Genomic DNA, 14,332 nt, shown 5'->3' with positions numbered 1-14,332 from the left:
TGTTGCAAAAAAAGAGTAAAATCCCATGACTGGAGGAACTCCCTGGTTAGCCTCAGTAAGAAGTTGAGATCCCTCATAAAATCCTCCAAAGCTAGTTACAAAAACAAAATTGCCACTGATTCTAAAGACAACCACAAAGCATTCTATAGCTATATCAAGAATCGCAATGGCAACACCCAGGTCTGTTCTGAGTTGCAGCACAATGGCACTAAATATACAGAACCAACTGATATTGCCAACATCCTGGTATACAGGTTTAGTGCTAACTTTAGCCCCCTCTCACCCCCTAAAGGGCCCATCTCTATACCAGAAAAAATCAAAGTTCATGTAATCATAGCTGCACAAGTAAAAAAATGCACTCTCCAAAGCCAAGAACACAGCATCCATGGGACCTGACAACATCCCAGGCTAAGGTCTACATGAACTACAGAATGAACTGGCACCCAACCTAAGCACCATGTTCAATCATAGCCTCACCTCAGGCTTTGTGCCCACTGAATGGTGCACAGTGATGGTTATCCCACTTCACAAAGAGGTGGCCACCATGGACCCTGGGAACTACGCCCCATTAGCCTAATGAGCCTGGTCTGCAAGGCCATGGAATGTATCATCATGGAACTTATAAACAAAGACATTGATAATCTCCAAACTCTGGACCCCACCCAGTTCGAGTTTGTAAAAGTCAGATCATGTCTCCTAAACCTGATAGACTTCTTTGAAGCAGTCACCAAAGCCGTAGATGAGGGTAAGGTGGTTCACACAGCCTATCTAGATCTCGTCAAGACTTTTGACACCATCCCCCACTCTGGAATTATAGATAAACTCACTAAACTAGGTATAAATCCCTATTTCACAAGATGGGTTGCCAACTGGCTCACTGACAGAACCCACACTGTGAAAGTAGCAGACTCCAAATTTGACTTCAGAGCAGTGACAATTGCAGTACCACAGGGTTCAGTCCTGGATCGTCTCCTGTTTGGTATCTACTTTTCTAAAGTACAGGCTAGCACAGAAGGTCTTTGGCTAACAAAGTTCGCATATGACTGCAAACTAGGAGCCATTATTGAAACTCCTAATTATGTGGACATCCTACAAAAGGGCCTCACTGAGAGAGATGCCTGGTGTCAAAGCCATGGCCTCAAGCTCAATGCCAAAAAGTGCATTGTCATCCCCTTTGGTGAAACCTCTGTAGCCATGAGCTACCACATAGTTGGTAGTCTACTTAACACCTTGAGACACAGGTGAACAGTAGTCTCTTCTTTGATAATCACATCGCCACAGTAGTCAGGAAATCCTTCTACATGGCACACCGCATCACAAAAGGTTTCTCATTCAGGAAAAAAAGAGGTCATTGTTCCCTTCTACTTATCACTCATTAGACCCATTATAGAGTACAACGCCCCTTTTGGTATGTACCTCACAAGACATCTACAACAACTGGAAAGGTCGCAGAAATACCTCACAAAGAGAATTACTGGCCTCAAACAGATGCCCTACGCAGACAGTCTCAAAAAACTCCAGCTTTACTCTGTCGCATATCGCCTACTCAGAGGCGATCTCTGCCTAACATACAAATCTATGTCAAACCCAGAACTGTTGGACATGCTCCACTTAAAGAAATCCCAATCCCTCCGAGCTACATGTTCTAGGGACCTAAACCTTGTCACCACAATAAGCAGAACATGCTGGAGGGATAGATTCCTGTCCCTGAGACTTCCGATACTCTGGAACAAACTACCTATCTATATCAAACAAAGCTCCTCATTAGCACTCTTCAAGAAAAATCTTGATGATTGGATGGGAAATAGGAAATTCACCCCAGGGATCACCTCTGTGGCTCTGCTCGACAGGGACACAGGAAAATAATTTTCTTGGGTGGCGAAAGTCAGGGTATCTTTTTGGCTAGACTTGTATAGGCTCTAGGGCCGATAGCCTAGTACCTACCCATGAACCTATGAACAAGAACACCTGCTCAAGTTGCAGTTTTCAGCCAATAAGTCATAATTCACAGTTGTCTGAAGGGTCACTGCAAAGTAGGGTTTCACTTCTCCTTAAGGTGTTGTGACCCCTGAATTGACTATTTTAAAGGAAGGGATGTGGAGGACACAGCTTCCTGTGTGAATAATCAGTAGGGCTTTGCTCTGCACAGAAAAAAATAAGTTCAGTGTAGCAGCGAATACAATTGCTTTTCTATTCAAAATGTATTCAAACAACTGCTTGTTGATGAATTGCTCTAAATCTGTTAAAAAATAGCACGATGGGCCACAAGGACCAGAATTACACTGTGCTGCACACAAGTGTGTGTGTGCGCTCGCGCGCGTGTGTGTGTCCTTTTCTCACTGTTGCTGACCAAGAATCTATACTTCTGCGAACAAACTAACTTCTGTTGACCATAACCCCTCCTACAGTGGCTGATATGCACACTCACAGATGTAAGAGTCTGATATACCTTCCCCTGTAGACAGGGCTGGCCTTATGCCAATTGTGCCAATTTGGTCCAATAGGTCCCAGCGCCCTCATGGGGCCCTGCAGTAGGCCATGGAAGAGTAATTATGTCTTATATAGCCCAGAGATTAGCCTAACAGGCATTACAGCAAAGTGTAAATCATTTTCATATTGATAGTCTTGCTCCTGTATTACCAAGTCTTGTTAGTAGAGCTGGCAGTTCCTATCATGCACTGCACTTGTGGCTAGTCTAGTATTATTAGTAAATGCAGTATCATACCCATTGTATGGTTCCCAGTGTTAGCTGTTCATGCTTCCACAGTGGTTAGTTGCTGTTTCTGCATAATCTACAAGGTTTTCAAGCCCAAAATTTTCAGATTAACCAAATGATTTCGAGTATCATTCCATTTACTGTGTTGGATGATAGTTCATTTGAAGACTGATAGGTAGCTTACATGGGTTTATGATTGCTTGCTTCTTCTTCTTTCGGCTGCTCCCGTTAGGGGTCGCCACTGCAGATCAACTGTCTCCATTTCTTCCTGTCCTCTGCCTCTTGCTCTGTCACACCAACCACCACATGTCCTCTCTCACCACATCCATAAACCTTATCTTAGGCCTTCCTCTTTTCCTGTTACCTGGCAGCTTTATCCTTAGCATCTTTTTCCCAATATACTCTGCATCGCTCCTCAGCACATGTCCAAACCAACGTAGTCTTGCCTCTCTGGCTTTGTCTCCAAACCTTCCAACCTGGGCTGACCCTTTAATATACTTATTCCTAATCCTGTCTATCCTCGTCACACCCAGTGCAAATCTTAACATCTTCAGTTCTGCCACATCAAGCTCTGACTCCTGAATTTTTGTTAATGCCACTGTCTCTAACCTATATAACATAGCTAGTCTCACTACTCTCTTGTAGACCTTCCCTTTCACTTTTACTGGTACTTGTCTGTCACAAATCACTCCTGACACTCTTCTCCACCCACTCCATCCTGCCTGTACTCTCTTCTTCACCTCTCTTCCACACTCCTCATTACTCTGAACTGTTGATCCCAAGTAATTAAACTCATCCACCTTCACCACCTCTACTCCCTGCATCCTCACCATTCCTCTATCCTCCCTCTCATTCACACACATATATTCTGTCTTAGTCCTGCTGACCTTCATTCCTCTTCTTTCTAGTGCATATCTCCACCTCTCTAGGGTCTCCTCCACCTGTTTCCTACTCTCACTACAGATCACAATGTCATCTGCAAACATCATAGTCCACGGGGACTCCTGTCTGATCTCGTCTGTCAACCTGTACATCACCATTGCAAATAAGAAAGGGCTCAGAGCTGATCCTTGATGTAATCCCACATCCACCTTAAACACATCCGACACTCCCACCACAGACCTCACTGCTGTCAAACTACCCTCGTACATACCCTGTACCACTCTTACATACTTCTCTGACACTCCCGACTTCCTCATACAATACCACAACTCCTCTCTAGGCACCCTGTCATATGCTTTCTCTAAATCCACAAAGATACAATGCAACTCCTTCTGACCTTCTCTGTACTTCTCCATCAACACTCTCAGAGCAAACATCGCATCTGTAGTGCTCATTCCTGGCATGAAACCATACTGCTGATCACTAATCATCACCTCCCTTCTTAACCTAGCTTCCACTACTCTTTCCCATAACTTCATGCTGTGACTGATCAGTTTAATCCCTCTGTAGATACTACAGCTCTACACATCACCCTTATTCTTAAAAATCAGTACCAAAACACTTTCTCCATTCCTCTCACTTTCCAAGGTTTCATTAAACAATCTAGTTAAAAACTCCACTGTCATTTCACCTAAACACCTCCATGTTTCCACCGGTATGTCATCTGGACCAACAGCCTTTCCGTTCTTCATCCTCTTCATAGCTATCTTTACTTCCTCCTTGCTAATCCACTGCACTTCATGATTTACTATCCGCACATCATCCAACCTTCTCTCCCTCTCATTCTCTTCATTCATCAGCCCCTCAAAGTACTCATTCCATCTGCTCAACACACACTCCTCGCTTGTGAGTACGTTTCCCTCATTATCCTTTATCACCTTTACCTGCTGCACATCTTTCCTAGCTCGGTCCCTCTGTCTAGCCAATCGGTACAGGTCCTTTTCTCCCTCAGTGTCCAACCTTTTATACAACTCTTCATATGCCTTATCCTTAGCCTTTGCCACCTCTCTCTTTGCCATGCACCTCATCTCCTTATACTCTTGTCTACTTTCTTCATCTCTTTGACAATCCCACTTCTTCGCCAACCTCTTTCTCATTATACTCTCCTGTACTTCTTGATTCCACCACCAGGTCTCCTTGTCCTCCTTCCTCTTTCCAGATGTCACACCAAGCACCTTTCTAGTCATCTCCCTCTTACTAGCTCTGCTGTAGTTACCCAGCTATCCGGTAATTCTTCACTGCCACCCAATGCCTGTCTTAACAATTCCATGAACATCACCTCACAATTACCCTTTTTCAATTTCCACCATTTGATCCTTGGTGCTGCCCTCACACTCATCCTCCTCTTCTTGATCACCAATGTCATCCTACAATCCACCATCCTATGCTGCCTAACTACACTTTCCCCTGCCACCACTTTACAGTCTCCAATCTCCTTTAGATTTGCCGCTCTACATAAGATATAATCCACCTGTGTGCATCTTCCTCCACTCTTGTATGTCACCCTTTGCTCCTCCCTCTTGTTAAAATATGTATTCATCACAGTCATGTCCATCCTTTTCGCAAAATCCACTACCATCTGACCTTCTGCATTCCTTTGCTTAACACCATACCTACCCATCACTTCCTCATCCCCTCTGTTCCCTTCACCAACATGCCCATTGAAATCTGCTCCAATCACCAGTCTCTTACCCTTGGGTACAGTCATCACCACTTCATCCAATTCACTCCCAACTTGTGGAGCATATGCACTAACAACATTCATCATTACACCATAAATTTCCAGCTTCATAAGCATCACTCTATCCGACACTCTTTTCACCTCCAAAACACTCTTAGCATACTGTTCTTTCAGGATAATGCCTACATCATTTCTCCTCCCATCCACACCATGATAAAACAATTTCAAACCGCCTCCGATACACCTAGCCTTGCTCCCCTTCCATCTGGTCTCTTGCACACACAATATACCAACCTTCCTTCGGTCCATCATATCAGCTAGCTCTCTCCCTATACCAGTCATACTTCCAACATTCAAAGTTCCGACCCTCACTATCACAGTCCTAGCCTTTACCTGCCTTCGGGCATGCCTTTCCTCTCTTCTCCTCGCAAATATAAGAAATAACTGGAATAGTCAGTTCTTATACCTCTCAATCTCTTAGAGCAAAAAATCTGGACAAAGCCTAAAATGATGAGGGGGGGGGATAGGTTCAGATTTTAAATATTGCTCTTGCAAACTTAGAAAGTTGATAGAATAATTGGTTTTGCATTAGCATGAATTTTCTGAAGGATGTGGAGTCTTAAACTCAAATGTTTGTCATTATTTAATGACTTTTATCCTCAGCTGTTTGCCAGAAAGGTACAGATTTTAGGAGGAACACACCAAAAATATGAAGCAAAAATCTGGACATTCTGTGAAAATATGTACAGTTGAGAGGTACTTGGTAACAAAACAACAAAACAAACACGATTAAGCATAAACAAACAAAAAAGTTGTGTTTTTAATTATGATACAAACAGGATGCATGGGCTTTGTAAAAATGTCAAGGCTATGTTAGTCTAAGGACCATGTACATCTTGCCAATAGCCACCCTTGGTCTCTTTCAGGATAGACAGGTCTGTTTGTCTTGGGATAAATTTAAGATCATCCTCCAGTCAACCACTTACATTTGGAGGAAGTTATTAAATCACTTTGTCTAACTTGCAGAGAAGAGGAAAGTGCTGGGTGATGAATCTATCTCTCCATCATATTCTGTTTATCTGCTGATTAAGATTCAGGTCTCTGGTTCTAGTGTTAACTCAGCTTTATGACTTATTGAGATACAGTAGATCAAGGACCACCAGGTCTTTAATGGTCTGGTAATCAAGGCACAGCTTATTATCCAGGAGTCTATAAGACAAAGATTATGGGGACAGGAGATTCAGTCTTTCCTGGTAAATAAGGTTCTTAAGCTCAGAGATCTTTGTTGGGATCATCTGGGACATTTCCATTTTGTTGATGTGTTGAGTGAGGTACATACCAAAGGTAGCAATGTACTCTGTACTGGGTCTAATCAGTGTTAAATATAGGGGAATGATAACATATTTAGATCTAGATGAAATACCTTTGGCTATTAGCTGTGCTAATTAGAAGGACTTCCGACAACAGTTACCATGTGATTATCAAAGGAGACAGAACTATCAAACCATGTGTCCAGGCCCCTGCTTACCTTTTCGTTTAGTAAGGGTGTGTTATCTATACTGTATGATATGCAAAATTTTTGTTTTATAAAATAAACAATACTATACTTTTTAGTGTTCAGTTTAAACCCATTATTTTTAGTGTTCAGTTTAAGCCCATTATCTGTACACCAGGTATCAACTTGGGTAAGCTGTTTCTGAGGGAAATGGATATCAGAAGTAGTTGGGACTGTTACACCCAATTTTTAGTCCTCTTTTTAGTAGTCTGAGTAACCAGATGTGCTGATTATCATTTTTTGGAGATCAGAGAAGTAGATGCCAAAAAGATGAAGACTCATTACAAATCTCTGGGGTCACCACTGGTTAACTTAGCATGATTCCAAGAGGTACCTGCCCCACAAACTATGTGGGCTCTATCTTTCAGACACAACCCGCAGACTATAAAGAAGATATCTGCATTGAAGGCACAAAAGCAGATGTGTGATAAAGACAGATGCCAGAATTAAAGGAAAGGAGGATGGATAAGAATGTTAATCTAATTTACAAGTAGGAGATTGCAGTGACAGGGTCACAGGGTCATTGTAAATAGCAGATATCGAGCAGGCACAAGGGAGGTAGCTGCTTATGGAAAGAGCAAGGTTCTCTCCCAGGGAGCAGCATATTCTGTGACAGCTCACATAGCCCATCTACAGAAAGGAAATTATAGAAATGAAAGAAAAATACTACCTGTCATTTGGGAAACTGATAAGAAAAAAGAGAAAGTTCAAAAACAAGAAATATCAAGCACTCAAAAGATACAGCTATGAAGTGTGGAGAGTGGACTAAACACAGGATTTCACAGATCAATGCACCCTCTGGTCAGCCTTCATAAAGACTGTACTCTCAATACACCATTAATAAAATTCACCATGGACATCTGATAGATGCTGAATCATCTAGCCATGACTTTGGGGACCCCACTCAGAGGGGAGAACACCTGGGAACATGCTGCTAATGGAGTTAGTTTTCAAATATTGTGAAGTTTAGAGGCAGAAGCAGGGGCAACTAGTGCAGTGAGGTGGAGGAGCCTGAAAATGATTTAGCCCCAGGGCGGGGCAAAAATCATGCTTCAAATTGTCAGTTTCATTTCCATAACCTCTGATAGGGGAAACCACATGACTTAATCCAGTCTTCTACAGTGAATACATTTCTGTGCAAACCCTTTTCATACACATACATATATAACGAAAACGTAGACTCACAAATACAAGAAAAGAAAAAAAAGTAAAGTTATAAAAGACATGATTTGCTTTTTTACACTGCTTGCTTAGGTGGTGTTATGAGCTAAATAACATCTAAGAGTGGATTAATTCTTTAAGAATGTAAATACTTATCTGGAGCTAAAAACCACAAAATCATGCACAGACTCAAGTCATTATGCAACAGGTACCAGTATGACTTCATCATAGTCCATGTAGGTGTAAATGTCCTGAGATGTGCTTCACTGGGCTATATGAAGAGAGACATTATGGAGCTCTCAGATTATGTGTCTCTGGCTGGTATGAGCCTGGCATTAAGTAGCATATTACCATCACTGAGGATGATACAATGTATCACCGAGGATGATACAGTGATACAATGTATCACTGAGGATGATACTAGCAGCATATTACCATCTTTGAAGATGCTGCCACAACATGAGCAAAAGATGACTGATTTCAACAACTGACTGCCTTTCTGTTGTCATTCTAAGCGGATCCAATATTTGTCATCTTGGAAACGCATAGTTAACAGACCACACTGCTTTGCCAGGGATGGTCTACACATGTACCCTTAGACTTTCAAATACTGGCTAAAACTTTATCCACCCCATAGTGCCTTTTTTAGGCAATGTCAAAATGACAAACCTAGTGACATAGCAAAATCAACTCACGAACCTCAAAGTGTTACTGCTCAATGCCAGGAACCTAAATAAAAAATACACTCTGTCCAAGCCCTCCTCACACTCGAGAATATAGACATCTGTGCAGTTACCAAGACATGGTTTAAAGTGTTAGAGAGTACCCCTGCCATGCAAGGTTTCCATGCTTCCACACTTTTAGACCAGCAGCTGCATAGACAAGGGCCAAAGGTGGAGGTGTCGCAATATAAATTAATAACAGGGGTACCACTAGGGTGGTCAAACAGGATGATGTCCTGGGGGTCCTCCATGTGCAGATCACCACAGACAAAATCCTATACCATATCATATCCATCTACAGGTCACCCTCCAGGTCACAAGACCTCAGAATACATACTTGGATCTACTGGTGACAAGTGACATCCAACCTAATACCCTACCCATGGGAAACTTTAACTACCCATCTATAGACTGGGAATTCTATGCAGTCTCAAATCTACAGGCACAGAAATGCCTGGACTTTGTAAATACAAACACCCTTGACCAATTAGTGAATACACCCACAAGAAGCTACAATATACTGGACCTCATGCTCACAAATATGGGAAAACTGTACACCCCCACCAATGTTTCATCCTCCCTAGTAAGGTCCAACCTTAAGGCTGTCTCCTTTGAAAGAGCAGACTAACTTTTATTAAGTTTGTCATACCTCCATGAATACAGCAGCCTACACTGAAGTGCTCTCAGAAGCTCTGTATAACCATGTCAATGGCTACATAGACACTGCTGTACCTAGCAGAAGTAAACACAGAATTAGTCCCAGAAACAAAGTTCCCTGGTGGCATCTCAAATTAAACAGGATATACAAGGAAAAGAAAAAAATATGGCAAAAATCAGGAAGGATAATTCCCTTAAAGATAAAATCTCTCTCATCAAACTAAATAGGCAACAAAGAGGACTAATTAGGTCAACCAAAGCCAACTCTGAAGTAAGATAATCTCCCAGGTGAAAGATAATCATAAGGCCTTCTTCAGCTATATCAGAAACTTCAAAGGCAGCACACAGCAATGTGCTGAACTGGTAATTAATGGTTGCACATTCGCTGAGCCTGGTGATATAGCAGATCTGTTAGTAGACAAATTAATTTCTAACATTACCCTCCCTCACCCCCAACCAAACCCCAAGAAATACCCTCATACATAACCCCATCCAACTCTAACTATGGAGCATGTACTGACTGTGCTTGCTAAAACCAAGAACATGCCCTCAGTGGTCCTTGATAACATCCTGGGCTGCCTCCTTAACAGTCTTAAATATGACTTATCAGGCCCCTCTTGTCACTATTTAACTATAGTCTTAAAACAGGCTTTGTGCCATGAGAATGTTGGACTGCAATGGTCATCCCTTCTTCATAAGGGAGGAACTCTAACAGATCCTGGAAACTACAGACCCATTAGTCTGACTAGTCTTATTTACGAAACCATGGAAAGAATTATCATGGAAATTATTGACAAGGACAGAGGAGACTTTCAGACACTTGGATCAATCTAAGATTGACTTTCTCAAAGGAAGGTAATGCTTACTGAACCTGCTGGAATTATTTGAAAAGGTCACCGAGGCAATGGATGAGGGGGAAAGTGGTGCATATTGCCACCTAGATTTGGCTAAAACATTTGATACAATACCCCACTCGTGCATTGTCAACAAATTTATGGAAGCAGTCATAAACCCCTTTATAACACTCTGGATAGTTAACTGGTCCATAGATAGGACCCAAGAGGTTAGGATTGGTGAGACCACCACCACAAAGATGCCAGTCACAAATGGTGTCCCTCAAAGCTCTGTGCTGGGCCCATTCCTCTTTGGCATCTACTTCTCAGATGTCAAAACCAATGTTAAAGGCCTCTGGCTGAACAAGTATGTAGATGATTGCAAACTGGGAGCAGTCATTGAATGCCCCCAAGATGAGAACACCTTTCAAGAAGGTTTAACACAGACAGACACTTGGTAGCAAAGGCATGGCTTAAAACTCAGTACCAAGAAATGCATTAAAGTACCTTTTAGGGAGCTGGCCACCCCTGGTGACTAAGTCTTCAATAAAACACCCAAACAGTTGAGTCGCTAGTCAAGAATCTGAGAACTCATGTAGATAGTAACCTAGCCTTCAACCAACATGTGCCCAAGGTAGTAAGAAAATCCTTTTGTGTTGCCCAACTTATAAGTAAGGGCATGGCACCTAGGTCCTGAAATGTCATTGTACTACAGTACATGACCCTCATCAGAACCATCATAGAGTATGCCCCCTTCGGTATGTACCTGACCAGATACAAACAGCAAATGGAACACTCAAAACGGTTCTTTGAAAAAGAATACAGAGAGTAAACACAATGTCGTATGCTGATTGCCCCAAAGCCTTACCTCTTTACTCATTATTGTGCAGGCTTCTGACAGGTGATCTTTGCCTGGTGAACAAGGCATCCCCGAACCTTGTTTTCACGAGCCTTGTGCACATTTACAAAATAAACAGCATCGAAACTACTAGATCAAAAGACCCAAATAAAAATAGGGCATGTTGGAGAGACAGATATGGTTCTCAGAGAACTCCCATTCTCTGGAACAGGCTCCCCCATCCATGTGAAACAGAGATCCACCCTAAACTTATTTAAGTACAACTTGGACCAATAGATGGGTAATCAGAAATTCACCACTGGTGCCTATGTGTCTGATGAACAGAGGCAGTCAGTAAATCATCCCCATATAAATCAAATTTATGGGTCACATGGATCCGTGGCAGGGCTAGCCACCCAGCAGTATGAATCTTGGCTCTAGATGATTGTCACTGCTGAAGTGACACCCTGACCCCCATGTTCAAAAATGTGAAAAAGGGTTGTGGATCGATGGATATGGTTTGCATGGCTAGGCTTATAATGGCCCTAGTGGTCATTTATCCTAGTATACACCTATGAACCTATGAAACATATGAATGGTGGGGGCCTTGAAAAAAATATGAATGCAGGCATCCTGCTAAATGCTCAAGTACACAAAATACAAACGCATAGAATGTTGCAGCAAACATCCCTGGTACAGTTTTTACTGCTGATATAATCTGTTTCTGAAATAAAAATCATAATGGCTCTTGGTTTATTTGATTTTGTTCTGAATGAGATCTACTTAACATATTTGATAAAAAAGGTTAAAAAAAAACAATGATTTATTTTTTTTTTTTAATATTTAACATTTGTTAACCAAGAAAGTCTGACTTGGAACAAAGCCAGTTTTCAGCAGAGGCCCAGGGAGAAATGCTCCAGACACGTCTTTGTAATGTCGGAGAAAACTGGTGCACCTAGAAGAAACCCACATGAACAGAGAGAAGACATGCAGATTCCACACAGAAAGCACCGCAGCCGAGAATCGAACCAGAGAACCTCTTGCTGTGAGGTGACAATGCTACTCCTGTGCCATCTCATAGATATCTCCCTCATCTATGATAAGGGAGATAAGGATTGCTTGAGGACATCCCCAATACCTGCCCTCTTCCCCCTTATATCTACGGAATAGGTCATCACTCCTCTCTCAAAGACAAAAAATACAGTCTTCATGGGACCAGATAACATCCCAGGCTGCATCCTACGTGAACTCAGGCAGAACTTGCAGCACCATTAGGCACCCTATTCAACCATCTCCTGAGTGCCGGCTTTGTCCCAGCTGAGTGGAGGATAGCCATTGTCATGCCTTTGCACAAAAGTGGTGCATCCACCGATCCGGGAACTTATAGACCCATCAGCCTAACTAGCCTGATCTGTAAGACCATGGAACAGATTATCATGGACCTCATTAACAAGAACATTGGCAACCTCCAAATACTCGATCCCACACAGATTGGTTTCATCAAGGGGAGGTCATGTCTCCTACATTTAGTCGACTTCTTTGAGACAGTCACGAAAGCCATGGACAAGTGGAAGATGGTGCACACCGCCTACCTTGACCTGGCCAAAGCCTTTGACATTATTCCCCACTCAGGCTTAATAGATAAAGTCTCTCAGCTAGGCATCAATCCATTGTTACCAGATGGACTGCAAACTGGCTCACTGATAGAACCCAGCTAGTCAAAATAGGGGAAGACCCAGCTAGTCAAAATAGGGGAAGCCACCTCAAGCAGTATACTTGTAGCAGGCGGTGTACCCCAGGTTTCAGTCTTCGGGGCTCTGTTATTTGGGATATACTTTTCTGAAGTGCAGGCCAAAACCAGTGGGCTATGGCTGGCCAGGTTTGCAGATGACTGCAAGTTGGGTGCTGTCATCAATTCTCCTAGTGAAGTAGACATCCTCCAAGAGGATCTCACACAAACAAATGACTGGTGCCAGAAGCATGGCCTCAAACTGAATGCCAAAAAATGCATCATCATCAACTTTGCGGAGAGTGATGTCCCCACAAATTATCACATTAATAACAACATCCTAAGCATGCAATGAGTCGTGAGGGATCTGGGCACCCAGGTTGATAGCAACCTTACCTTTGACCACCATGTTGTTTCTATTGTGCTGAAAGCCTTCTACATGGCCCACCTCATAAGTAAGGGTATCTCATCCAGGGAAAAGGAGGTCATAACATCCCTGTATGCTTCCCTTATAAGGCCCATTATTGAGTACAATGCCCCTTTCGGCATGTACCTCGCAAAGCACATGCAGCAGTTGGAGAGACCACAGAGATTCCACACCAGGAGAATCCAGAGCCTCAGACATCTACCATACACAGATAGGCTAAAAGCCCTGTCCCTCCACTCAGTTTCATACAGACTCCTCAGAGGTGACCTCTATCTGGCATACAAGGCAATCACGGACCCCACCTTGATGGGACTACTGCATATCCACAAGTCAAGCTCCACTCGAATAACTCATACACATGGCCTCAACCTGGTCTGTGACATGAACAAGATTTGTTGGCAGGGCAGATTTGTGTCCCAGAGACTCCCCCATCTATAGAATAGACTCCCTCTCCATGTCAAGCAGAGTACCTCTTTATCCCTTTTTTAAGTGCAACCTAGATAACTGGATGGGAAATAGAAAATACACCCCTGGGATTCCACCTGTGTCCCTGCTTGACAAGGGCATCAGGTGATAACTTGTCTAAACATGGGCTAAACTCTTGGCTAGGCTTATAAGGGCCTCAGAGCCAATAGCCTAGTAACCTCCTATGATCCTTTGTAGTTATTAAGTAAACAGGTACTGAGAGGTGTGACTGAATCTTAAGTACTTTAATGGTGCAAATAAAGTCCAAATCAATGTTATCTTTTGAAAACATAAATCCATAAAAAGCAACAGAACACAAACTGAGAATGCAAAGTGGACAGCACAGGGGGGATACACAGAAATGGTGTTGAATGATTGGAGCAGCCTACCAAGAAGAAGGTATACTCAAAAACAATAATACAACTGAAGAATGCATGAGACAGCATAAGTCATTCTTACTATTTCTATGCTGTCATGATAATCTACATTTCATTTCAAAATGATTTAGACATGTTTGTATTTCAACAAATGATATATAAACAAGCTGCATGTCAGACAATTAAATATCTGGGTGTCTGGTTTAATTGTGAATCATTTGTGATTGTT

Source organism: Protopterus annectens, chromosome 1.part1, assembly GCF_019279795.1.
Source record: "Protopterus annectens isolate FY-2018-M chromosome 1.part1, PAN1.0, whole genome shotgun sequence".
Lineage (NCBI taxonomy): Eukaryota > Metazoa > Chordata > Ceratodontiformes > Protopteridae > Protopterus > Protopterus annectens.
Note: the sequence above shows the minus strand (reverse complement) of the source record.